At 37.3% G+C, this 18,424-nt stretch overlaps 1 protein-coding gene across 3 annotated transcripts in view; it reads right to left on the bottom strand.

The window, feature by feature from the left end:
* The window catches only part of LOC125666812 (5-hydroxytryptamine receptor-like), an 86,459-nt gene that overhangs the window by 46,278 nt on the left and 21,757 nt on the right, over positions 1-18,424 (bottom strand). The gene's annotated exons all lie outside the window — the stretch shown is intronic.

Below are 18,424 nucleotides of genomic sequence, written 5' to 3'. Positions count from 1 at the left end.
TCGTGACATCACTTTGTGTGTCGCGTTATCTGATTGGCTTGCACTTGCGTCATATTTCTAAAATATACTTCAGATAAGCATTTCAGCTTAATTAATTTCGATTGATTATCATCTTCAAATAATTACTTCTACGAACTTATGAATCAAAACTAGCTTTTAACCATGAAATAATCTGAGTTGATATTTCGTTTTTAAAATCATGCGCCTTTGACAAATTTTGAAAAAGGTCTTTCGGATATTTTCCTTCATTGCTAAGAAAAGGGCCGAGATTGCCGGAAGATTGAAGAGCTAATCAGATAACGCGACACGCAAAGACGATGAAATAAATGGCAGTATACGACAAATAAAACGGATGGCATGGGGTTTAAATAAAAGACATCAGTAGAACTACATTAGCCTGACGAGATATTCGCAGAAATTCCTTCAGTAAAGTTGGTTTATACCCCATGAATCGGTCTCGAAGCAGGTAGCCCCTTGTTTGTTTACATGATTTGTTGCGCACCTATACATATATTGGTAATCTCTAAAGCTTACATAATGTACATGTAGAAACTGACTATTCAGAAAGACTTATGGGGGTGATCGGTGGGGAAATAACATATTTTGGATAAATTATTAGTTCTGTATAAAAATAATTTCTTTCTAGAAAGGGAAGGGGGTTATATGTACATCAGACCTATACAAGCTATCCACACTTCAGGTACCCTTGGGCCGTAGCAGTGAGGGTTTAAGAAGGATTATCACGTCAATGCCTAGCTGCAGATCTGTAGCTCTCTGGGAAACAATCAACCCCTTATAAAAAAAAAAAAAAAACCTTCGATTTACGGAGCAGGGGTTTTTTTTTGCGCACGATTGACGTCTCATACCACTGAAGTCTAAAAACATTAATATAAAAAATCCGATTATATTTTCCCACTACACCTGTGTACCTATATACGTTGATTTATTAAAGCCCCATACTGCATATGAACTAAAAACTCACAGATTCAAATGATTTCATAGCTATATCACAGTGTAGGTAACCGTCTCAATGCGGGGGGCAATTTCATTCAAATTTTACATAACATCCGTACAAACGTTTGTAAATTCAAACCTTCCCATGATCTTAAAGGAATAATACTGTAATCAAATTTATTCTAATTTTCATTGACAAACTGTATGAGCTAATTAGACCAATCTGTTTAGTAAATCTGATGCGTTCACAGTTCAGTCAATAAAAAAGGCATTTTACTTGCAGAAAGAATGTTCCCTGGTCAAAATTCAAATAAGATAGGAAAAGAAGGGGAAACTGAAAATATTCACTATTCCGGTATTGAGTCAGCTTGTCAAATGTTTATTCCTTTATGCTGCTTTGAAATGGACCAAAATGTGGGGTTTTACAGATTATCAATAATACGCACTTGGGTTTTATGTACCGTCGCTGAATTTATCCAATGGGCATTTCGGACCCGTAACAATGATTTATGGTACAGTAATATGCTTGTGTGGGGAAGAAGCGAGTCGTTATGTGGCCTTGGTCAATTTAGCATTCAGCTCGACCAATGATGTCTATGAGAAATCCATTGGCCTAATCGTTTTTTGATGAATGACAAATCTCTTTTTATTAAACTTGCCAATGAGTATCGCATTTTGATACATTACGTTTATGTATTATATATTCGTAGCGTATCTTTGAAAGATTAGACCGAAAGAAAAAGTTTCCATTTAATAGAATCATTCTATTTGTAATAACAACACCCATTTAGGCAAATAATGAGTCTTTGAGTGCCGGAACTGAAGTCAGTTTCCAATTTGAATTTCCTTTTGTTCCTATGATGTTGATTTTTTTTTTTGGATTTTTTTTTTGTGGTGAATTACAAGGTGCGTTTTATGTAAATTATACAAGACAAAGGATAATGAACAATGGAATTTATGAAATGAATCTTGATGAGCAGACCCAGTCCCTATGATGCATATCTACAATAAATTTCATAGTCAATTCAAATATCAAATGCTAGGTATTTATATGAGGTACATGTATTATTCATTCACAAATCTATACATTTAATGCATTTCGAATTCAATATTCGTTTCCAGATAATTGGCATTGCTATACAAATGGATGCACTTAGTGATGTCAATGGCAGGTAGCGGTTTGTGATTGCAATCATGATCGCACCGATCATATTCAGGAGTTGGTTAGTATATGCTGCTTCGGTTTGACTATACTGAAAATCAATGAAAATACTACGCTAGACAAACAAAGAATTAAACAGGCAATAAAGTTTGCTCATTGATAGGACTAGTTGTATTAACTATACATCCCCATACGGATGGATTCTTCACATGTTAACTGAACACGATCAGATGTTTTGTATGAAGTAGCTGTAGAAAAATAGGTGTAGTGGTTCTGGTTTTTCTTTCAAGGTCATTTCAAGGTCACGCGCTTTAAATACCATTTCATGAAAACATTGTATACGAGTTTGTTTCATATCAAATTTTGTCTTACTTTACAGTATAATCATTAGTTATGAACATATTTCTGTCTGTTTGCATAGCAGAACTAATAAACGGATATAAGGTAGATCGAATTTCCTCCGATTATTCTAGATTTGTGCTCATTGACCACTATTTCCGTCATGTTTCTACTACTTAGAATATTTTAAAATAAATCATAGAATGATATTAGTGTAATAAGATACATAATGACAAGAAATATTGTAGGGGCATCATATCATATAAGAAGGAGATTATCATTTTAGTCTGCAGTCCCGCGAGGATCCGGGATAGAATAGGTCCTCAGTACCTCCTTCCTTGTATTAATAGGCGACTAAATCGGACGAGACTGCAAAATCCAAGGTCCCTTGTCACCGCAGGTGTGGCAAAATAAAGATCCCTCCCTGCTCAAAGGCCATAAGGGCCGAGCATAGGCCTAAATTTTGCAGCCCTTCATCGGCAATGGTCACCATACGAGTGAAAAAATTCTCGAGCGTCCGGGACGTTAAACATTAAACAATCAATTAATCATTTTTCCATAGGAACACGTTAGGGGTAGGGCATTTAAAATGCCCCCCCCCCCCTCACCGAGGGATAGCAAGTTTAAGATAACTTACAATTTATTTTGTCTTGTTACTTTGTGAAAGGTAAAGATAACGAACAGTAATCAATTTCATAACTCCAATAAGCAATAAAAAATAGAGAGTTGGGCAAACATGATCAGTTATAACTTCATATAGATTTGAAAATCTTTTCTTGCTTTGGTATTGTTTAACTGGGAACAAAAGTCAGAACAGTGAATTTTGTCAAATATAGAATAAAGAGATGTTTTACTACACCCCTAATTCATCGAAAATACGCCAATCACCGTAGGTCCCATTATAGATTTTAATGTTACAACTGTAAGTACATGCAAGAAAGATTTGATTTGAAGATATTGTATTGTATAATACATACAAATAGATTGGATACAAGTTCTTGCAACTGAATGATCCTCTCCAAAGATAATGTGCATGGTTCCATGATCCACACGGTTCACAAATCAAGAAAATATACATATACATGTACACGCACGTGTGTCGCCTATATCATAAAATTAATTTAATGGTAACAAGAATCAGTCTTTAAAACAGTCCATGAATACGATATATCGATAATCTAACTCACACACAGCACATATAGTGGACAATCTAACTCACAAACAGCACACACAGTTTATCATCTAACTCACAAACAGCACAGATAGTGGACAATCTAACTCACAAACAGCACAAATAGTGGACAATCTAACTCACAAACAGCACAAATAGTGGATAATCTAACTCACAAACAGCACAGATAGTGGACAATCTAACTCACACACAGCACAGACAGTGGACAATCTAACTCACAAACAGCACAAATAGTGGATAATCTAACTCACAAACAGCACAGACAGTGGACAATCTAACTCGCACACAGCACAGACAGTGGACAATCTAACTCACAAACAGCACAAATAGTGGATAATCTAACTCACAAACAGCACAGACAGTGGACAATCTAACTCACACACAGCACAGACAGTGGATAATCTAACTCACAGACAGCACAGATAGTGAACAATCTAACTCACAAACAGCACAGACAGTGGACAATCTAACTCGCACACAGCACAGACAGTGGATAATCTAACGCACAAACAGCACAGATAGTGGACAATCTAACTCACACACAGCACAGACAGTGGATAATCTAACTCACAAACAGCACAAATAGTGGATAATCTAACTCACAAACAGCACAGACAGTGGACAATCTAACTCTCACACAGCACATATAGTGGACAATCTAACTAAACAGCACAGACAGTGGACAATCTAACTCACAAACAGTGCAGACAGTGGATAATCTAACTAAACAGCACAGACAGTGGACAATCTAACTCACACACAACACAGACAGTGGACAATCTAACTCACAAACAGCACAGACAGTGGACAATCTAACTAAACAGCACAGACAGTGGACAATCTAACTCACACACAACACAGACAGTGGATAATCTAACTCACAAACAGCACAGACAGTGGACAATCTAACTAAACAGCACAGACAGTGGACAATCTAACTCACAAACAGTACAGTCAGTGGATAAATTAACTCACACACGGTACAGACAATGGTTAAGGAGGTATCTTACACCAGAGAAATTTGATATGGATGAAAATTGGAGGATATGTACAACAATATTTTGAATTGAAAACTTTAAAATTTACTTTATTTAGTAAAACAAAACAAAAAAGCCGTTTGAGTAGAAAGCAACCTGAATTTTTTTTAAAACCCCCTGCTGGACTCGAAAACGCGATCTACAGTTCAGCAGTCGACAAGCTAAACTACTCAGCCTGGCGATATCTTTTTTAAATGAATAGACAAATATTGCTGAAAAGGAAGTCAGCCATGATGACGATATAGCGTACATCCTTAAAGACAATGAATACCAACAGAACAGAACGTGAATATCGTAACTCATTAGACAATGAATAATCTGACTCACCATTACAAGAGGTCATCTAAGGTGAACACTTATCACCTTGACTCTTTCGCGCGGGAGGTTACCCTAGTTCAAACAAGGATTACGATGAAACAGTCCAAGGTTACGCTAATACAAGTACTCATTATACTAATTGATATCGATTACTTTCGTTTCCGATAAAATGGGAGGGATCGTTAAGCTGAAAGAATGCATTCTAGAAGTTTTAGCGACATTTACAACATTCTTATTGAATGATTTAATATACAATTCTATAGTCAAATCCCCTATTAGCACACGTTGATTCAGGTTAATTATTAACAAGATACCCATGGGCCTTACCGATCACCTGCGTATCATGCAACACATTTTGCAAAGCTTTGGACTCATGTGCATGAAGATTTAAAAACCTTTAAGACTCAAACAGTTTTAACATACCATCAGGTAATTTTCCACGTGGCGCAAAACTCCTACTCTAGGAATATTCAGTAGACAATTCCATGCTTGCTTGCTCATGTAATAATAATAGAACATGATCCCAGGAGCCATGAATTTCACAATTTTAGTAGACGACTCAATGATTCTGATAATCTTGCAAACATTTTGCCTTCTTGATGTCCAGAAGTAAAGAGAATTTTTTTTCTGAGAGATATATGACCAATTAACCTCACCCTGGGACCTAAAAAATATCACAAGTTTGGTAGAGGCTTGGGAATTCATAAACATGCAAACCGTGTGCCTACGTGATACACACTTTCAATATATGAACAAGTAAGCCCCAACCTGGGATCTGAACCCTTAACCCAAGGTCATGAATTTCACCATTTTGGTCGAGGCTAGAGTACTCATTATATAAACATGCAAACAGTTTGACTGCGTGATGTTCAGAAGAAAAGAAGTTTTTCTAAGATCAATAAATCAATCAATTTATTCTCATAAACTTTGCAGAGGCAGAGCATAGAGAAATATAAACTTGTTAGGAAAAACATGTACAAATTAATAACGCATGCGCAGAGTAGTATACGTAATGGATATATGCCGACTACTGTTCTATATGTAAAATTGTCAGGCTGTTTGAGGCCCGTTAGGACCGAAAACAGTCTGTTAATTTTACATATAGAATTGTATGAGGCATATATCTTACTTAAAACATTGACATATTGTTTAACGTCCCTCTCGAGAATTTTTCACTCATATGGAGACGTCACTATTGCCGGTGAAGGGCTGTAAAATTTAGGCCTATGCTCGGCGCTTACGACATTATAGCAGTGAGCGATCTTTACCGTGCCACACCTGCTGTGACAGGGGGGCACGGGGTCTCGGATTTTGCGGTCTCATCCGAAGGACCGCCTCCATTAGTCTATTACCGTCAAGAATTTTACATATATGTATTACGTAGAAACATTTCTATTTTGTAAATTAAACATGTTGTCAGTGCATGTTTTTACGATAATAACTGGGGATCAGTCTTTTCCTACAATTAGTAATTAATTAGTAATTAATGTATCTTTACATATGAATAAATAATGACACTCGCCACCTACTTCACAGTTGCAGAAGGTACAAAATCTATCATCTCGTGCTATATTTTGCCAGCTTTCGATTGCAATCGTTACATGCAGTTTGTGATTCATTGTTCTAAATCTACACCGTGTGTTTGAGAATTTATTAAATAATATGCCGAAATATTTCTCTAAATCTAATCCTTTAAAATTCTGCAATTCGTTCCTTTAGGCAAATCAAACAAATCACTGCTCCATTTTTGTTTAAATTGATCTGTCAAAGATTGTAAAACAGTATGCTTTAGCCATGCTTGTTGTATCGTATTATCCCATTAGTATGTCAGACTACACTCATCCAAAATATTACATACACCTTTTATCTATGGTAAATTCACATTGCATAATACAAAATAAAGTTTGGAGGACATTTTCGATCCGTGCTAGTGGAGTTACAACGTAGTTCACACCAACACGCAAGCATGCCACTTTGTTTATAATATTACATATAATCAAATATGGGTAACGGCTTAACCCTCCATAAACCATAACATTTGGCGTGGGTTGTATGCTTGTAAAACTTAAGATGCAATTTTTCAATTAAATAACAGTTTATATAGCACCCCCCCCCCCCTATTTTACAGCCGTATAGAGCAAATGGTTTAATAACTTTGTGAAAAGAGATAATGCATTTGAATGCATTACCAACTTAGTCCCTCCCCGGTGCCTAAATGCTGAATTTCATAATTTTCGTAGAGGGTTCTCTTGTTTGTTATAATCAGGGGAAAAAACCAGTTTGACTACTTGATGTCCAGGAGTAAAACAGATTTATGAAGATTGAATTAATTTCGATGGTTTTGACCCCCACCCCTCAGGCCCGAGCGAGGCAGGGTGCATGGAATTTACAAGTTTTGTTCCCGTTAACTCATTGTTTACGACCGACGCACGCCCCCGGAAGAATGTAGCTGAAGTCACCCGAGTGATTCAGCGGACCTAAATATCCAGATCTCTTCATCACAAAAGGACTTATTCTGAATTGTTTTAAGAAGTGCGATTACTGAGTGAATGTTTTTTTAATTTAATTGCACAAGTATAGAAATAATGTGATCTGAATATCGTCAATACACAAGAACAACCGTTAACACGTTACAGATCTGTTTTAAGTAAGTCCCAGCGCCAGACTTGACAACGCTATTTGTTTACGTCAGAACAAATAGGAATTGGTGCGATTTGGTTTGTTCTTTGTTAAAGAAATTCAATACTTCATCATAGATAAGGCTGATTAATGGCTTGTATTTAATTGGATGTCAGATACCAGATTCGCCTCGTCTGAAATAAAACCGATATGTCTATGGTGCTATTTCTGCCGAACCATACATGTAGGTGTCGCTGGTCCACGTTTTCAACTGTATGAAGCTGCGTGTACACGTATTTCTAAACAGAGCCGCGTGTACACGTATTTCTAAACAGAGCCGCGTGTACACGTATTTCTAAACAGAGCCGCGTGTACACGTATTTCTAAACACAGCCGCGTGTACACGTATTTCTAAACACAGCCGCGTGTACACGTATTTCTAAACACAGCCGCGTGTACACGTATTTCTAAACACAGCCGCGTGTACACGTATTTCTAAACACAGCCGCGTGTACACGTATTTCTAAACACAGCCGCGTGTACACGTATTTCTAAACAGAGTCACGTGTACACGTATTTCTAAACAGAGTCACGTGTACACGTATTTCTAAACAGAGTCACGTGTACACGTATTTCTAAACAGAGCCGACGGATATACGATACTATTTTAACTTACAACATGGGCATGCGATGCCATTTCTCTTAAACCGACTTACTGTATGACGTTATTACTAAACACCAGCCTAGTAGTCCACCGTAAAAAATGTATTATACATGTACGTTTTTCAACTAACCGACAGATGTACGATGTGTAAGTGTGATACATGTACCGGTAGATGTATATCTAAGTGTGATATCTGTACCGGTAGATGTATATCTAAGTGTGATATCTGTACCGGTAGATGTATATCTAAGTGTGATATCTGTACCGGTAGATGTGTGATGTTTAAGTGTGATACCTGTACCGGTAGATGTATATTTAAGTGTGATATCTGTACCGGTAGATGTATATCTAAGTGTGATATCTGTACCGGTAGATGTATATCTTAAGTGTGATACCTGTACCGGTAGATGTGTGATGTTTAAGTGTGATATCTGTAGCGGTAGCAGGGGCGGATACAGGAATTCTGGTTGGGGGGCGTCGAATTTTTTCCAGAGGCAGGGAGTCTGGGGCCGCCCTAAGGCCAAAGTGGGTCCAGGGCAAATCCCTGATGGGGGTCCAGGGGCGAAGCCCCGGAAGCTCCTGAATTTTAGTGATTTTAAGAGTAAAATTTAACCATATAATTAGCCTTCATAGGTAAAGTTACACCCCTCTTACAAACAGAAGCACACCTTTATCAACACTACTCAAATGCACTAAATAGAACGAGTATCACATTCCTGTGTATCCAACTAACCCAACTCCGTTACCAGGGCCCTCTACAGTATGGCAACATTTTTTGTCCGTTTCTAAAACTTGTAAACAGAGAAAACAATTTTAAAGATTTGAAAAAGTATCAAATTGTATTTTAAGAAAAGTATCAACAACAGAAATAAATAACGTTAATATAACGTATTTTTATTTACATGTAATAATGTCGCGCTAACATTATCTCCGACGTGAAGTGCATCAGGGCAAATCTAGACGAATATTTAAATATTTTAGCCACATTATTAAATATGGTATATCATCTTTAACCCTTGACATAGACCTTCATAAAAGTGGCTGTCATGTGAAAATAAGCTTGTTGTCGCTACGACGCAGGAATCGATGTGATAGCACATGAAAAGGAAAGTGCTTACTGATTTCACTTAAAATATATAATAATAGATATTAATTTATTGTTATTTGTTTTTGACATATTCTTGAACTGACTGCTATAACTTATCGGCATTTCATTGCAGATTTTCATTATGGAAAAAAAATGACGTCACAATCACATTCGTTTACAAACTGCGCAGTGTTTCCCGAAAGTGACGGAGTTAGGGACTTTATGCATTTTGACATTCACCATTTAGAATCAATTATTATAGATATGATTTGATTTTCCCTTTTTTTATAGTACGCATTGATTTGTAACCTAAACTTTGAAAATTTTAGGGGGGCGTGCGCCCCCTCTAAATCCGCCAGTGCGTAGATGTATGGTGCTAATGTTTGATATCTATACCGGTAGATATATGGTGCTAATGTGTGATATCTGTACCGGTAGATGTATGGTGCTAATGTGTGATATATATACCGGTAGATGTATGGTGCTAATGTGTGATATCTACCGGTAGGTGTATGGTGCTAATGTGTGATATCTACCGGTAGGTGTATGGTGCTAATGTGTGATATATATACCGGTAGGTGTATGGTGCTAATGTGTGTATCTACCGGTAGGTGTATGGTGCTAATGTGTGATATCTATACCGGTAGATGTATGGTGCTAATGTGTGATATCTGTAATGGTACTATTTCAGAGAACCGGCCGGGTAAGTGTGGGTATATGCTAAACAGAACACTGCTTTCATGTCATGTCTATTGCTTAATTTGAATTTGCATGGCGCTACATTACATTGACAACAGACAAAGAGGTGCACGATGCTGTGTGTATATCAGAACAATCCACTACCTGGAATAACCTACTATAAAAGGTGTGTCTGTCTGTCTGTGTGTGTGCTTGTGTGTCTGTGTGTGTGTCTGTGTGTGCGCGTGTATGATGTGTTATTGATTGTATGCAAGGTGAAGATAACGAACAGTGATCAATCTCATAACTCCTACAAGCAATACAAAATAGATAGTTGGGCAAACAAGGACCCCTGGACACACCAGAGGTGGGATCAGGTGCCTAGGAGGAGTAAGCATCCCCTGTTGACCGGTCACACCCGCCGTGAGCCCCATATCCTGATCAGGTAAACGGAGTTATCCGCAGTCAAATCAGTGTGCCAAGAACGGCTTAACAATCGGTATGAAACACGTTAGACATCATTTGACTCAATGCGAGGTTGTATTGACGAACTAGATCCTTATAACGTATATATGTTTTGATGTTCCGCTTGAGAATTTCTCACTCATATGGAGACGTCACCATTGCCGATGAAGGGCTGCAAAATTTAGGCCTATGCTCAGTATTCACGGCCTTTGAGCAGGGAGGGATCTTTATCGTGCCACACCTTTTGTGACAAGGGGCCTTACCGGTAGTTTTTGCGGTCTCATCCGAAGGACCGCCCCATTTAGTCGCCTCTTACGACAAGCAAGGGGTACTGAGGACCAATTCTAACCTGGATCCCACTGTACTATAAGCAGATTATATGTATGCATGTTGTTTAAATGACCCACGTACATGTACATCCATTCCTATCGTTCAGTCCGATATCCCCTCACGCAACAAATTGCTCAGGGAATATAGCATCGCTAATGTGTGTGGGTGTGTCCGTTACAGCTTGTGGGCAAACTTTATAAAGAACGCTTGCACTAAGGATTATCAAACTTTGCATATTTCTGTGGCATTGTAAGAGGCCGAACCCTAATTCTGTTTCAGGTATATTTGGTGAAATATTTGCTTAAAATATCTCGTCATTTCCCCCATTTAAAAAAACATGATTTTATGTACGAGTTAATAATACAGACTTCTGGATAAAGGTGGCAGGGGACAGTTTCTTTGGTTTTGAAACATGTGGATAGGGGGTATACACCAAAGTCAGATTATGACAGACTAATGAAAAATCACATTTCCCTTTTATGTCAATACTTGTATTCCATATTAGTGTAGTTAATAAATTATGACCCTAAATTACATGTAATCTATAAATACTGGTGCACAAAACATGCTCTGAGCAGGTTCCCCTTTTTTGCTTTGATTTCCCCACATTTGGGCTAATCCGCACCACCCCCACACCATCACAGTACCAAACATTTTAGACACTGTGCACAATCAAGAACCCTGTCTGCCCTTCTCAAAAATCTACCTCTCATATGGGGACATCCACCTTCCCTCACAGCTACAGACCTTTTGCTAGACCCTGCATGTTTTCACCGGAATTTCTTCAGCAACTGACCACGTGTCTTAGTTTCGTATTTGCACCCATCTATATGCTAGGAATCATGGTGACACCTACATGTTGTATATCAACATTTTTATTAAGCACTCAGCTACATTTGACATGCATCCTAAAATTATTGTATACATTTTTACACATGTAATATCACTTCAAATATGGGGTATTTCCATTTTTTGAAAAAGTTGACCGAGCCTATAGTGCGAAACTGTCCCCTGCTACCAAAAATTAGAATAGTAAGAGGGTTAAGTATTATAAATTCCGGTATATTGACTGCGTGCACGCATTCAGCATGTATGTTGTATTATTGAAAGTTAGCGTGTACAAATCTTGAGACGTTGTGTATGAATTAAAAAGTGTCATTTGAGTAATTTTAAAATAATTTGATAAACACATTTCTATGAACTTCGCGGTTTCATTACCACTCGTGTCAGTTAACAATATAGAATCAATCCGTAGGGCTTTGGGAAGGTCGTAATTCTTAATTGAAAGCAAAAAAAGACATTTGACAAGCTTTTAATTAGCGATCCCTCTTCACCGGGATATTGTCTTCCCGTTTCATTACGAAACATAATGTTGCTTTCGTGGGAATAGTCAGATTTAAGTCTTTATGCATATAACTATAAGGTAGGTAAATTACTGAACTTTAGAGCTTACGTAATTTGTTTCTGCTAGGAATAAAGGAAATTACCCACCTAACCACGTTTGCATGTTATGCCCCCCGCGAATTGTTTACACCTGTCAGTTGGTATACAAAGTATTTTCCACTTAATTTATTTTGGAACCTTTCCTTGATACAAAAATAGAGACCTCTTCCGCTGAAAGAGAGAGAAGGGGGGGGGGGGGAGTTGTTGAGAGCAAAAAGAGGCAGGAATAGGAAATATACGAAATGAAAGTAGCTTCTACATGATGAAATACTTCATATTTAATCTCATCAAAACTATATATATATATATATATATATATATATAGCATTAAAGAATTTGGCTTCATTCCTCATTAATGCCTAAATAATGCATATGTTCATAACATTTCCTGTCACGAGGGGATGCTCCACTTAGCCGTGCTATTGTTATGTTTTGTATGATGATATTTCTAAATCAAACACTGTATGTGTCAAGTTAACGCATTCTCAGACAAATCCTCTCAGACCGGAAATTCGATCCCGTCATGCACTTACTCTATGGAAAATCTATCCAAATCCAAAAGTAAACTAACACCTCACATGTGAGAGATCACTTTTGTTGAAAGTGTATCTCGTTAGCCAAGAGAGAGAGAGAGAGAGAGAGAGAGATTGAGATTCACCATTCATGTGCACATTCTTTATTCAAATTTCTGCAGGAGTTTTTCATTAACTTTAATTTTTATTGAATAATTCTGTCAGAATTTTAACAATCGTTTATAACGTATATAGGAACCTACAAATCCATATGGGAAATGGAAATTTAAATTTCCTTTTATTAGAAGAATTATATTTCTAGCAGTCTTGCAGATGTTTTGAAATTATATCATCTTTGATTTAAATATTGCCCTGCGGGATTTGTCTCTCATTCAAATACTTTCCATAGTGTTTTGCTAGTACATGTATGCTATGTAGAAAATCTAATTTTCAAAGTTAATATTTTACTTATCGGATAAGATACGTCTTAAATGAATTATGTGGGGCACATGATATGATCTTTCTTTATGCGTTGATTGATGTACATGGTGAAGTTGAATTTTTAAACAAAACTATTGATATTGCATCATACTCTTTCTAACTAGCCCCTACTTGTATGATTCCATTTCTAAACAACTTCTACCCGATTTGTAGGTTTCAGACAGGGATACTACGCGCAGTCGCCGTGGGGAATAGCTGTACCATTATATATATGGCACTACTTCTTAATAGCGACAGTTGTTACAATGTTAACATGATGCCATTTCTGAACAAGCAATGCTGTATCATTGAAAGCTGTTTCTAAAAATAGAGAACCTCTATCAGTATCGGTATTTGTATTATATGCTGCTATTTCTAAACAACCACTATTAGTATTTGTAACAAAAAACGCCCACTGTCAATGTAATTTTATTGAACAACCCTTATATATTTTTATGACGCCCTTTTTTTACTGTAATATATACACATGAAGCCTTGAAGCTGTTGCTAAACATAAACAATCAGAATTTGAATAATGTTATTTCTGCACACTGTGAATGGCGCTACGGCACATTGTAGGTTCCTTGTCAGGACGCGTTCCTTGATACAAGAACAAATGTCAACCAGCAGTATTAAGACAGTGACAGTTTTAGGTCATGACAAATCTTGCCCCTCAGACGTATCAATTTGCAAGGTACTCAGACATTTATCGAAGGCCATGGTTTTTCTCCCAACAATGTATCGAGATCAAGTGATTATTCTTCAACAATTCCGACAACGTCATTATTTTCATTCTACCGAGGCGATGGTAGTTCTGTGTCGCTGAACAAAAATCTCAAATAAACTCCTTTACATAACAATTTGTGGGAGGGTGGTTTTTTTTTTAACGTCAAGGGGTTAACTGAATAATTAACACCGGTGGACATTAGAGGAATTTTCACTATTACTTGCATGATGCTATTTCTAAACAATGACTATCTGCTCTATTAATTATGCCCCCCCCCCCCCTTCAAAGAAGAGGGGCATATTGGTTTGCACCTGTCGGTCGGTAGACCACATGTTGTCCGCTCATTATCTTGAGAACCATTCACTTGATTGTAATGATATTCTATATGTGGGTTGGTTATGAGAAGAAGAGGACCACTATTGTTTTTCATGTCCAAAGGTCAAGGGTCAATCTACTCTGGACATAGGAATATACTGTGCGCTCAATATCTTGAGAAACCTTTGCTTGGCAGACATCAAACTTAGTACACTGGTACATCTTCAGGAGTAGATGACCCCTATTGATTTTGAGGTCACATGGTCAAAGGTCAAGGGTCAAACTGGACATAGGAATATACTGTCCGTTCAATATCTTGAGAACCCTTTGCTTGACAGACATCAAACATGGTGCACTGGTACATCATCAGGAGAAGATGTCACCTATTGATTTTGAGGTCACGTAGTCAAAGGTCAAGGGTCAAACTGGACATAAGAATATACTGTCCACTCAATATCTTGAGAACCCTTTATTTGACAGACATCAAACTTCGTACACTGGTACATCTTCAGGAGAAGATTACCCCTATTGATTTTCAGATCACATGGTCAAAGGTCAAGGGTTGAATTGGACATAGGAATATACTGTCCACTCAATATCTTGAGAACCCTTTGCTTGACAGACATCAACCTTGGTACACTTGTACATCTTCAGGAGAAGATGATCCCTATTGATTTTTAGGTCATATGGTCAATGTTCACGGGTCAAACTGGACATAGGAATATATAATGTACGTTTAATATCTTGAGAACCCTTTGCTTGACAGACATCAAACTTGGTACACTGTTACATCTTCGATGACCCTTATTGATTTTGTGGTCAAATGATCAATCCACTCTTGACATAGGAAGATATTGTCTGCTCAATATTTGAATTGATGATACTACTATCAATTAAATGATATGTGTGTATAACCCTTTTCAATTTTGCACCATGGGGGCATATGTGTTTTACAAACATCTCTTGTTGTATACTATTTTTTTTTATCATGCACAAAAACTACTATTCTAATTATGGAATTTTGAAACAATTACAAACTTATATGATGCTTGTTTTTTTTTAATCATTTGTATGATGCTATATTACCAGATTACCATGATATTGTGAATCATGCTATTTCTAAAAACCTGACAATTTATATAACGTATGTTCTAAACAAATAATTTTTATTACCTACATGTAATCTACTATATAAATTGATATTACATATTTTTGTCTGCTTTCGAACATTAATCAATAGAGAAAGGTACACAAAAATGAGCAGGGGTTATCACGTGACCTACAATTACCCGATCACGTGATACACTGTTTCCCGGTCGGCCTCTGACATTTCCCCGAGTCTTCGCCACTACATCGGGACAATAGCTGTCGACCGGTCACTCCTGCCGTGAGCCCTATACCTTGATCAGGTAAACGCCGTTACGGAGTAATCCGTAGTCAAAATCAGTGTATCAAGAACGGCCTAACAATTAGTTTGAAACATGTCAGACAGCATTTTATCTAATGATATGTTGTAATGGCAAACAAGATCGTACTATTTCGCACGTTTAACAAATACTGTAGTATCTCAGATATTTCACAATCTTTAGATTGACAAAGTATCCCAAAAGAAACGAAACCGTGAAATATTTGCTAAAATAAGCGAGACAATCTTGATCTACTATTTACATATTCCGCCTGGGGTCTACAAGAATTATCAAACTATTCCAAACAGGTTCTTTTTTTCTTTTTTTTACACAAATGCAAGGATTTTTTATCGAAAACGCTAGAATCTGATATTGTGAAAAAATGATATATTATCAGACGTACTTTGTTAGCTGTAAAACGGGTTAAGCTGTGCAGACAACTATTTATAAAATGAACCATGTCACGACATGTGTTACAATTAGTCCACACAACAGAAAAGATACCTGGCTGAAGCGATTGCATGTGATCACTGCATGCTTGTTAACAAACCTAGCACAGAGGTCTTTGTTAATATTCAAGTAGAGATTCACCGACTGCCAGTATGAATTTCCTGCCTCCCTTTGATTACTTACAAACATTAATTATAACTAATAATGGGATAATCAGTATCAAAGATTCAGACATTCTATACCGCTTCGTGTATGTGTAGATTAAACTGTGATCAATATTTAAACGTGGAATGATGTGCAATGGCTTTGAAGTAAGATGGCCCATTACAGCAGCGCCAGAAGGCAGTGAAATATACCCAAGTACACGTTGCTTCTCGTCTGTATCACTCATCAATAACACTCAGTAGGACAAGTTTAGGTTCTTATACAATTTGTTTCTTGGGGGTGTTTTACGTCCCGTCGAGAATTTTTCACTTATATTGAGAAGTCACCAGCTGTAGGTGAAGTGCCACAAATTTAGACTCAAAACCGTAGCAGTGAGGGTTCTTTAACGTGCCAACGCCATATTAGGATCTCACAAGTGGTAATCTCAAAAGCTTACACGAAGGTAGAAACTGGCTATTCAGAACGACTTATGAGGGTGATCGGTGGGGAAATAACGTATTTTGGATAAATTATTGGTTCTGTATAAAAATAATTTCATTCTAGAAGGGAGAGTGAGGTATGTACATATAACTTAAACGCAATGCTTTAAAAATGTTTTTCTATGCCCATCGTCCAGTTTACTTGACCGTTTGACCACATACAATGTAATAGAAAGCGGTCACTATCATTGCAAGTCTACATGTATATGAAACATGGGGAAAACAGTGAAAATGGAATCACTTACGATCCGGAAACCGTTAATATCAGTTTCTAGTATATGCTTGACCTTTTGATACCAAAATCAATAGAGATCGTCATCTCATGGCGACTCTGTGTGTGAAGTAGGGTGACTCCAAACGAAGGGGTCTTCATGTGTATCCTGAAACAGGTTTTTTATATCATGATCCAGTTTTTCTCAGACCTTTGGTTTGAAATCATTGTCATTCCACATTATGTGTAGTTTGGCGAGTAAAAGTGAAAAGGGATTCAAGGGAAATCCTCTACGACCCAGAAAATGTTTCCCTATGTCAGTTACCAGTTTACTTGACCTTCGACCTTTTGATCCCAAATTCAATAGTGACGTCAGTCTATACGTAAAGTGTTGTGATTCCAACGGAAAAAAGAAATTCACAAAAGGCCCGGAAGTCAGTCCGTGTAAGAGCGGGCGGATTGATCACCTGATTGCAGTAACTGTACACCTCCCAGCGTTTGGGGTTTAACTACAGAGGAAATGTGGCAGTTGCTAGTTTTCCGTTATAGGAAACTGTTTCGGAAAATCTCAGAAGACACCGGCCCATGGTAACAGTGATTAATCCCAAAAGTAGTGAAGGAATTCCTCGGGTTATTTGAATGTATAGTGTTGATAAAGGAATTCCTCGGGTTATTTGAATGTATAGTGTTGATAAAGGAATTCCTCGGGTTATTTGAATGTATAGTGTTGATAAAGGGATTCCTCGGGTTATTTGAATGTATAGTGTTAGTACAGGAATTCCTCGGGTTATTTGAATGTATAGTGTAAGTAAAGAAGTTCCTCGGGTTATTCAGATGTGGATTATAAGTAGTTGCCGCACGGTTATAACACAGAGGGTACACAGAATATACTGTTTTATAATAGTTTTAATGGAAATACTGGTATTATACATTATAATAGCACTGTATTTACGCATGCAGGCGATCGAGTCTTTTATAATTTTAGTTCTTTCTGATTTATGAAAATGAAATGATTACACCCAGTGAAGGCATTTTATTTTGCTTAAGAGAATTGGGCACAGTAATGCGCAGAGAAATGCAGTTGCGCGGGATGATACAAATTGTCCAGCCCTTTACAACATAATTACGCTTACACCTTTAGATACAGAAATACGCCATTTATTGGAGGAAAATGTAGTAAAATGACGAAAACAATCGGACCGGTTTCCTTATGTTGTTTTCGGTAAATAGTAGTTGTTTTCAGGTACACAGTATTTTACCCCAAAACAAATCTTACGTGCATTTAGGTCTACATAGTAATACATCTTTGTAAATAGGCCGAAAAGGCGAAAAGGAGTGATTAACGCAAAGTAAGATAGAGTGTTCTGAAGAACACGTGTGCCCCCTGCGAG

This window comes from Ostrea edulis, chromosome 10 (assembly GCF_947568905.1).
Source record: "Ostrea edulis chromosome 10, xbOstEdul1.1, whole genome shotgun sequence".
Taxonomy (NCBI): Eukaryota; Metazoa; Mollusca; class Bivalvia; order Ostreida; family Ostreidae; genus Ostrea; species Ostrea edulis.
Note: the sequence above shows the minus strand (reverse complement) of the source record. Positions and strands in the feature narration are given on the sequence as shown.